The sequence below is a fragment of the Pongo abelii genome, chromosome Y, assembly GCF_028885655.2.
Source record: "Pongo abelii isolate AG06213 chromosome Y, NHGRI_mPonAbe1-v2.0_pri, whole genome shotgun sequence".
Classification (NCBI taxonomy): Eukaryota; Metazoa; Chordata; class Mammalia; order Primates; family Hominidae; genus Pongo; species Pongo abelii.
In genome coordinates, this window is record NC_072009.2 from 2645855 (window position 1) to 2656302 (window position 10448).

At 41.4% G+C, this 10448-nt stretch overlaps 1 long non-coding RNA gene across 1 annotated transcript in view; it reads right to left on the minus strand.

Annotated features, from left to right (window-relative positions):
- LOC129053382 (uncharacterized) overlaps positions 1-4361 on the minus strand; it is a 32312-nt gene extending 27951 nt beyond the window's left edge. Inside the window, exon 1 of the long non-coding RNA XR_008518267.1 lies at positions 4048-4361. This is a non-coding gene — a long non-coding RNA (uncharacterized LOC129053382). The remainder of the gene's footprint in view (positions 1-4047) is intronic.
- Between the last annotated feature and the right edge of the window lie 6087 nt (positions 4362-10448).

Sequence of the window (10448 nt, forward strand, 5' to 3'; positions counted from 1 at the left end):
AACAAAAGGAACTTCTGGCATTTGTGACAGCATAAATAAACCTACTAGCTATTATATTAAGAGAAATAAGGTAGGTACAGAAAGACAAATACTGCATATATTCACTTATATGTGGAAATATTAAAAATTGAACTTGTCAAAGCAGAGAATATAATGGCCTTGGGGTAGGAGCATATAGGCAATGGGCAGACATTGGTCAAGGGCACAAAGTATTACTTAGATAAGAGGAATAAGTTTAAGTAATAAATTTTATACTATGATAACTATAGTTAATAATAATATATACTTGCTAAAAGTAGATTTTAAATGTTCTCATAAAAAGAGTAAGTGTGTGAGGTGATGGATATGTTAACAAGCTTAATTTAATTTTCCTACAACATACACATGTATGAAAGCATAATTTTGTACCCCATTAATATACATATTTATAACTTGTCAAGTAAGAAAAGTTTTATAGATCTCCTGCACAACAGTGTGAATACAGTTAACACTAGTGAACTGTATACTTAGAAATTAGTAAAATGTTAAATTTTTGTTTCCCGCAATTAAAAATACTACAAAGAATTTAATTTTTCTTTAATTATTCAGTGAGTGAAAACTTTCCTCAATTGGACTAGAAAGTTGGAAGTATTTCTATGAAGTGCTTTTAGGTCCGGTAATCTTTAAATCCTGGCACCAAGGATTCTGCAGAGGTACTTTAAACAGGGTTCAGTACAATGAAACACTAAGGTGGTCGTGGATAGTTATAGTATGATGGGAGAAAATAATCCTACATGTGCACACTTAGCCATATCCGCTGCCTTTTTTTTCTTGCTTTATTATTTTTTTCTTACTCTTTTTTTTAGTTAGCAGCAGACTTTTGATCACTTTGGCATATTAGATTTGTGGATAGTATTCATTTGAAAATGTATAATGTGGGAAAAATGTATAAACATTAATACTGTTCAGTATGTTGTTTTATAAATGTGAGAATTGAGGCTGCCAGTTAAAGTCACATAGTTAGTGGTTGATATTGTAGTAAAGCCACATTCTTTATTTCCCCCAACTTTGGACCTTCTCACTGATTATTGTTATCTGACACTTAGAAGCAAATTACTTTACATTGACAATATTACACATGTATACTGTGAAAGCTGTCAGGTTAAAAATGGAGCCCCTAATGTTAAAAAAAAAAAAAATTCCTAACAAATGGAGCCAGGAAAGGCCAAGAATACAGGTTTCTCATACTTGTATGCCTGATAGCAAAGAAGACTCTACAAAACTCTACAACCTTGCACAAAGGCCATCACAAACTATTAGTCCATTTAAGTCATCTTATTTAAACTAATTTCAAGCCCGTTTAAACTACTATGCAGAATCCTGGATACCAGGATTTAAAGGTTACTGGACTAAGTGATTATTAGTATCACTATTAGTCTGTTCTCACATTGCTATAAAGAAATGTCTGAGACTGGGTAATTTATAAAGAAAAGAGGTTTAATTGGCTCACAGTTCTGCAGGCTGCACAGGAAACATGGAAGCATGTGCTTCTGGGGAGGCCTCAGGGAGCTTTAACTCATGGCAGAAGGCAAAGCAGATACAAGTGTCTCACATGGCTGGAGCAGGATCCAGAGAGAGAGGGGAAAGTGGCACACACTTTTAAACAACCATATCTCAGGAGAGCTCACTATCAGAATGACAGCACCAAAGGGGGATTGTGAGCAACTGCCCCTATGATCCAATCACCCCCAAAAAGGGCCCTGGCTTCAATACTGAAGATTTCAATTCAGTGTGAGATTTGAGTGGGAACACAGATCGGAACCATATCACAAACTTATAGAAAAAATTTGCACAAAAAAATTTCCACAAGACATCTGCCAACAACTGCCTATTCAACCTCAGACGGCATTATGTTTGTTACTTTTCTTTTTGACTTACCCACACACCTGTGTTATTGATCTTTGTAGCCAGGGATAGTTATTTCATAACAATTATGTGATCCTCCTCATTTACTACTTTAAAACTCCTTTGTCTTCCTTTACTGCTCTGAATGTGCACCTAGTTTACTATAGCTTGTGCATTGCTTGGAATTTTCCTTTTCCAAATAAACACCTTTTCTTTTAAAGAGTCTCTCTGTTTGTTTTTTAGGTTTACACTACAATATGTTGCATTTTAGATCATTGGTAAATAGTACACAGAAATTCTGCAAAAAGGAAAACTTGAATTTGAACTCCTGGCCTCAAGTGATCCATCTGCCTTGGCGTCCAAAAGTGCTGGGATTACAGTGTGAGCCACTGTACCAGAGGCACCCATCTAAATCACTGCTATTTAACAGTATACTGGAAATTTAAGGGAGGTCAATTAGGCAAGGAAAAAAAAACAGGCATCCAAATTGTAAAAGATTAATGAAATCATCTTAATTTGCTAATGAAATGAAACTTTATGTTGAAAACATAAAGATTACACACATATACAAACTGTTAGACATTCAATACATACAAATCAGTAAGTCATATTTTCATATATTGGCACTGAATAATCTGAAAAGGAAATTCAGAAAATAGTCCCATTTAAAATAGAATCCAAAAGAGTAAAATACTTCAGAATATCTTTTTTTTTTTTGAAACGGAGTTTTGCTCTTGTTGCCCAGGCTAGAGTGCAATGGCACAATCTTGGCTTACTGCAACCTCTGCCTCCTGGGTTCAAGCGATTTTCCTGCCTCAAGAGAATCTGGGAGTAGCTGGGATTATAGGCATGTGCCACCATGACCAGCTAATTTTGTTTTTTAGTAAAGACAGAGTTTCTCCATGTTGGTGATGCCAGTCTCAAGCTCCCGACCTCAGGTCATCTGCCCACTTCGGCCTCCCAAAGTGCTGGGATTACAGGTGTAAGCCATCACACCTGGCAAAATAAAAAATATGTAAGCTGGACAAAATTAGAAACTTCTGAGTACCTAAAAACACTACCAACAGAGTGAAAAGGCAACTCACAAATAGGGAAAATAACTGTCAATCATACATCTGATAAGAAACTAATATCCAGAATATATAAATAACTCCTACAACTCAACAAGAAAAACCAGTTAAAAATAGGCTAAGGGTTTGAATGGACATTTCTCACCAAAGAAGATATACAAATCATTAATAAGCACATGAAAAGATTCTCAACATCACTGTCCATTAGGGAAATGCAAATTAAAGCTACAATGAGATACCATTTCATACAAATTAATACTTTTAAGAGAAAATAAGTGTTGGGAAAAATGTGGAGAAAATGGACATTATGAATTGCTAGTGAAAATACAAAATGGTGCAGCTGATGTGGAAGATGATTCTGCAATTCCAAGATTATATATATACCCCAAATAATTGAAAGCCTGGCTCACAGATATTTGGACATAAATATTTATGGCAATAGCATGCACAACTGCAAAAGGCGGAAACAATTCACATTTCTATTAAGAGATGAATGGATAAACAAAATATGAAATATACTTAAAATGGAATATTATTCAGCCTTAAAATAGAATACAATTCTGACATATGCTACAACTGGACCTACAGTAAAAACACTGTGTTAAGTAAAATAAGCCAGATATAAAAGAACAAATACAGTATGATTCCATCTATATGAAGTCCCTGGAATAGTCAAATTCAGGGAGACAGTATGTAGGTGATGGTTGACAGGACTGTGGGGAGGGGAAAATAGAAGTTGTTTTAATAGGTATAGTGTTTCTGTTTTACAAGAAAAAGTTCTAGAGACAGGTTACATCAACAACGTAAAGGCATTGAAAACTACTGAATTGTACACTTAAAAATGATTATGGTGGAAAATTTTGTTATGAGCATTTCATCATAATAATTTAAAAAGGCTCAATTTTCTTTGTAAGTAGATTAATGATGAAAAATACCAGCCAATGGAATTATTTAGGAGAACTCTGCTGCTATAAGAGTTTCTTGTTACTTTGTTTCTGTTTCTTGGTACTGGCTGTTAGCTTTGAGACTGACTTTTGCACTCCAACAGTCAGAATTAGTCATAATGACTTTCTAGTATCAGCTAGACACTCACCTTTAGCCTCTCTTAGGGTTTCCAAGATGAATGTGTCCATAGGTTTAGATTCACTCACTCTGCTTCCATCTTTGTTCTGCTGGACTCTTCTACTGTGAAGGTAAAGCTTGTTGTTTCTTGCTGATGAAGCAGGAAATATAAGAAAAACAAGTAAAGAGAAAGACAAGTCCTTCCCTGACGAGGCTGACTCACTCCAAAGTCCAGCTGCAGCTATGATAACATTACCTGCAAGGCCAGGTAGGGGCCCTGAAGAAATGGGTTCTGAAAACAGGGACAAGAAAAACAAGTTCTTATCAATCTCTTCCTGAAATTCTCTCCCCATGCCATCATTCTTTGTTCTGCTTGTATAACTATTTTTGTAACTATTTCTGCAAGTTTGCAAGGATTTTGAAAGGTCCTGTTTTTCCCATCTGTGCAGGATGACAAAGGTCACAAGACATGCCTGAGTTACAAGACCTGTCACAGCTTGATTAACTGTATTTGTTCTGCTTCTGTAAGCTTGCTTTTCCCACCCCACAAGTTTCGCACCACGGGCTAGCCACCCTGCTTTGGTTGCATGAATAAAAGTCAAGCCCTTTCTTTGCTCATTGCTCAGCCTCTGGATATTAATCTGCTGAGCTAGTGGCCACCTAAATAAAATCCTCCTGTTACCCTCATTGGTCTCTCTGGTCTCCTGATTCCAGCCACATTTTGGTGAGCCAGCCAGGAGTGAAGATGACAGGTTTGCTGTCTCCTTTGCCTGTGGGTCTGGGGCCCCAGGCTAGGGGAGACCCATGACTCCAGGCATGCTATTGGGAGAACTTCAACCCGAGGGGAGATCAGCTCTCCCGCAACCTGGTGCCACTCTCTGACAGCACAACAGAACCTAAGGGGCTACAGGACTATTCCAGGAACAGCGTGCTACAGGACCTTGGTAAGGTTTGGGCCCAAGGCAAGACCTGTCTGATAAGGACAGAAGGGGAGCCTCACCGCCTCCCAGGGTGTACCTAGTAATATGACCCAGGACACAAGAGTGGCTAGCAAATTTGAAAGAAACCTACACCACAACTGACCCAGGACACAAGAGTGGCTCGCTGAGTCAGTTAAGAAAGGAAACCAGGAGTGGGGAGGTGTGTGAATGCATGTGAAACAGACGGTTCCAAAAGGAACCAACGTGGGGAATGATGTGTGTGGAGCCGCAGTTCTCTTAGCATAGACTGTACACTAGGGAGGTGCCCCACAGTTTAGTGATTGTGGTGGTCTGGGTTTGGGACTCAAACCCTTCATTAAAGCTAAGAGGGGTCTGAAATACTTCTGTGAGGGAGATGGTCTAATTGGTCTGAAGTGAAAGTACCATGAGTGAATTGCGCTGTAACTGGGAGGCAATGGGAGGGAAGTTGTTGAAACCCACCCCATTAGAATGCATGTTAAAGAACTTTAAGAAAGGTTATGTGGGGGATTATGGGATCAAGTTGACCCCCAGAGGTTGAGAACTGTCTATGAAATAGAGTGGTCCTCTTTCAGTGTTGGATGGCCGGCCGAAGGAACTATAGATAGGGAAATAATTGGCTGCGTATTTAAGGTGGTGACTAAGGTTGGAGGACAGCCTGGACTTTCAGGCCAATTTCCTTATATTGACTCATGGCTGAATATAATTCAAACTCAACCTGTATGGCTGGAGCCCTGCCTGGCAGGTTATTGCAGAACATTGGTAGCTCGAGCTGAGCCAAAAGTGAAAGAGAATTCAGCTTCACTGTCAGCTACAAACAGAAAGGAAAAACCACAAGAAAAACCAGTTTTGCAGCAATCACCAGTGGAAATAGAAACCCCTCTTCCTTATGCACCAATCTACCCACCTTTACCAAGGCTGGCCCAATAGCAGCCAGACTCAGATGATGATACACCCCAGGCTAACCCCAAAGGGTGAAATCTGAGCCCTTGCCCCAGGAGGTCAAGGAGGAAAGTCAAGATGATCAAGCAGGCCGCCTTCAATCTGGCTGCAACAGAGCTTTGCAGATGCCTCTCTGAGAATCGTGGGGACCCATCTATTATGATGAACAGGGCCAGGTCCAAGGTGGGCAACCAACTTTCATTTACCAGCCTTTTTCAACTGCTGATTTCCTAAACTGGAAACACCATACTCCCTCCTGCATGGAGAAGCCCCAGGCCCTCACAGATCTGATGCACTCTGTTTTTCAGACACACAGTCCAACTTGGCCAGATTGCAAACAGCTTCTCCTGATGCTGTTCAACACCAAGGAATGCTGCAGGGTGACCCAGGTAGCCCACCACTGGCTAGAAAACAATGCACCGGAAGGCACCCTTAATGTCCTGGCATATGCACAGGGCCAGTTCCCAGAAGCAGACCTGCACTGGGACCCAAACGAGGAAGCCAAACTACAGCAACTGCAGAGGTACCAAGAGGCACTCCTGCAAGGTTTGAGAAAAGGAGAGAAAAAGGCATTCAATATGGGAAATATTTCAGAGGTGCTTCAGAGAGCAGATGAAAGCTGTAGCCAGTTTTATGAGAGACTCTGTGAGGCCTTCCAGCTTTACATTCCATTTGAGCCTGAGGCTACTGAGAACCAGTGCATGGTAAATGCAGTGTTTGTAGGGCAAGCCCAGGGAGACATCAGTCAAAAGTTGCAAAAGCTAGAGGGTTTCACTGGCATGAATGTCACTCAGCTTTTAGAAGTGGCCACCAAGCTGTACACTAACTGTGAGGAGGAGACAAAAAGAGATGCTGATCAGAGACTCAGGAAAAAGGCCGATTTGCTGGTGGCAGCACTTATGGAAAGGACGGCAAATGTCCCAAGATGAAGTGAATGTAGGTGCGGATAAAGAAGAGGTCAAATCAGGTAAAGACCCGAGGATCAGGCAGGACTAGATAGGGACAAGTGTGTGGGGTGCAAGAAGAAAGGACACTGGAAGAATGAATGTCCAGACAGCGATGAGGGACAGGACCAAAGTCAAGGAGCTAGAAGGCTGCCAGCTAAGGGCTATCACACACAGAAGGAGCCAGACGCCGACCTTATCAGGCTGGCAGGGACTGAAGGGTATGAAGACTAGGTCAAACAATTCTGCATCACCTTAGGACCCCAGGACCCCATGGTCACAGTGGAAGTAGGGGCTTTATGGTAGACACTGAGGCTGAACACTCGGCAGTGAAGTTGCCCATAACTTAAAGCCTGCCACCATCCTGAAGAAATGGTGTTAACTCTTGACGTCCCCAGGTGGAAGAATGGAGGCTGTATGCAGAAGGGTTGTCAAAGCTGGGGCTAGATGAGCTGTATGGGTGCCTAGTAAAATTCCTAGAGTGTGGGCCGAAGATAATGCCCCTACCCTGGCTGTGAACCAGATACCAGAGACAGTAGAACTAAAACCGGGGGAAACACTGGTTCGGTTTCGTCATTACCCACTTCCCTGAGAAGTCATACACGGCATTCAAGGGCATTTGAAGTGGCAATTAGAACACAGGATCTTGGTCTGATGACAGTCACTGTAGAACACTCTCCTTTTGCCAGTGTGGAAACTGGGGACTAATGAATATAGACTGGTGCAGGACCTACCTGTTGCAAACTGGGCCCCTGAGGATTCAGGTAATGGAAGCTACACATAGCCTACTGGCTGCAAAGCTCAGGAAAAGTGGAGCACATGAACTGGACACTCAAGCAGCTATTAAAGAAATATTGCCAAGAAACTCATCTAAGCTGGGATCAGATCCTGCCCATGGTCCTCCTCTGAATCAGTGCACTTGCACCAAACTGGGTATTCGCCCTGTGAGATCTTGTTCGGCCGGCCACTCCCAATCATAGGTCAAATTAAGGGTGATCTCTGTGAGCTAGGGGAATTGTCCTTAAGAAGGCAAATGGAGGCCTTAGGGAAAGCCATGCAAGAGGTCCATGGCTGGGTATGGGAAAGAACAGCCATAGGACTAACAAGATCAGGGAGAAGAAAAACAAGTTCTTTTCAGTCTCCCCCTGAAATTCTCTCCCCATGCCATCATTCTTTGTTCTGCTTGTATAATTATTTTTGTAACTATTTCTGCAAGTTTGCAAGGATTTTGTAAGGTCCTGTTTTTCCCACCTGTGCAGGATGGCAAGGGTCACAAGACATGCGTGAGTTATAAGACCTGTCACAGTTTGATTAACTGCATTTGTTCTGCTTCTGCAAGCTTGCTTTCCCCACTCCATAAGTTTCGCACCACGGGCTAGCCAACACCCTTTGGTTGCATGAATAAAAGTCAAGGCCTATCTTTGTTCATTGCTCAGCCTCTGGATACTAATCTGCTGAGCTGGTGGCCACCTAAATACAATCCTCCTATTCCCCTCATTGGTCTCTCCAGTATCCTGATTCCCGCAACACTGACAATCAAGGTAACATAATCCTGTTGACTGAAGGCATGTCCTAATTATAAACCTTTATTGTCAGGGTATCCAACTATAAACCTTTATTGTCAGAGTATCCAACTGTTAAAAAACTTAAAAAATTCCAGGCAAACCAGGAAGAGCTGGCTTTACTAGCCAGCTTGCACCATCTTATCCAAGTATCTGTTGCAATATGCTACGAATTAATGAAAGTTTTTATGAAAATTTCTACATCTCCTTAGCCTGATATAAGATATCCCATTGATCCCTATTTCCCTCTGGATCATGACTTTTCTCTAATTGGCCACTTAGTGGGGTGGGCAGGTAGTGGCCATTGGTCACTTAGTTTGGGTGCTCAGAATCTAAAATTCCCTATATTTCAGGAATTCCTCAAGTTATATGGCAGAGTGTATAACCTTTCATTGTAGAACCTCAACATACTAGCTTCCCTTACAGTTGGAGTGGTGGTACCTACCCAGGCTCTGCCAATCAGTGCTTGTACTGGAGGCTGAATTGGAAATAAGGGATACAGAGTCTGGAATTTTGACCAAGTTGTGCTGGTGAGGATGGAGACAGCCAGCAGGCCTATCAGAGTTAGAGGGAACAGTGTGCCCAAAAGTTCTAGAGGCAGTATCAGAACTCAGAGTCAGTGTTTGTAACATTGTGTGTCTGTAGTGGGAGCAGGGACCACTAAATTAACTCTCTACAATTATTCTGGACATTGTTCCTGGTTACTTCACTTCCAGTCTTCATTCCCTCATCCTTCCCAAAGTTTATATTTTGTTACAGCCCCTCTGCTAAATCAAATAGAGTTGGTTTTTGTTATTTAGAAATGTTTTCAATATATCCCCTTGACTAAGATATGGTCTCTACATGCAACCATGTGACATACACAAACTGGGTAATTTAAGAATTTAATAAATGGACTATTTACAAAAATGAGCAGATTTGTGGGAAACTAATGAGATATAATGCAACATCCAATGTTAGCAACATTGGGGAGTACTCATCAGTTCAGACTAGGGTGAAAGTGTTGGGAGGCTTTTTTGCTTCATTTCTCAGCATTCCCACATGGTCCACCAACAATCCACCTCGAAAGCTAGAGACGAAAGATAGGAAATGTCATTCTCCCCTTAGAAGCATTCCAACATGCTAAAGCCTTTCCTTTTCTGTCAGAGGAGACATTGGCTTACTTTCCAGTGTTACCAACCTGGAGACCCTTTCCCCTCAACACTTAAGGAGTTTTGCTAGCATTTCATTGAATAAGTTATCTCTCTGGAGGGGAGGATGGGAAGATCATTAGTAGCCTTGATAAAAAATCAGTCTCCTAACTGAGGGTTTCTCTCCTGTAATGCAACCCACCACAAGGTAGGTGAATACTTGGGCCTCAGCATGATATATGTGAATTCAAGTATTATGTATGAACTCAAGAGATTGCTCAGGCTGCTGCTTTTTGCTATGAATAGTAAACAATCTTTGTCTTTGACCAGGGCTCTAGTCTCTTTGGTCAGGATATGAATATAATCACCTTATGTGTTGTCAGGAAGGCAAAATCTCAGGTCCTCCACAGTTCCTGACTTTTCAGGATAAGCATAGCCAAGGAAGAATACTGTACTGACAGGAGCTAAGCTCCCTTCACAAGAGAGGAGCCAAAGCAATAAATACCACCTGCCTTTTATCACCCTTATAAACTGCCCATTGGCTGACTCCACCTGGAAACCAAAGGGAATGGGAGCACCTTACATAGTCCATAGAGGTCACTTTCTCAGGCACACAGCAAGGTAGAGAGAGGAGGAGAATTGATGAGGAGGAGCAGAGTAAACACGCTGCGCACAGGGAATAGTTTTATGGTTTGTACATTGCTTCTCTTGAACTGCTGCTCATGTTTCCCTTCATAAATATGGTCTGTTAAATATTAATGTTTTTGTGTTTGTTGAGATTTTCTTTGCATACTTTACCTGGTCCATTATTTGCCCGTGTTCTATAAATGTATTGACGAATGGTACACTGGTTTCTTATATGTCTCAAAACAAGAACTATAACAGTGGGTAATGA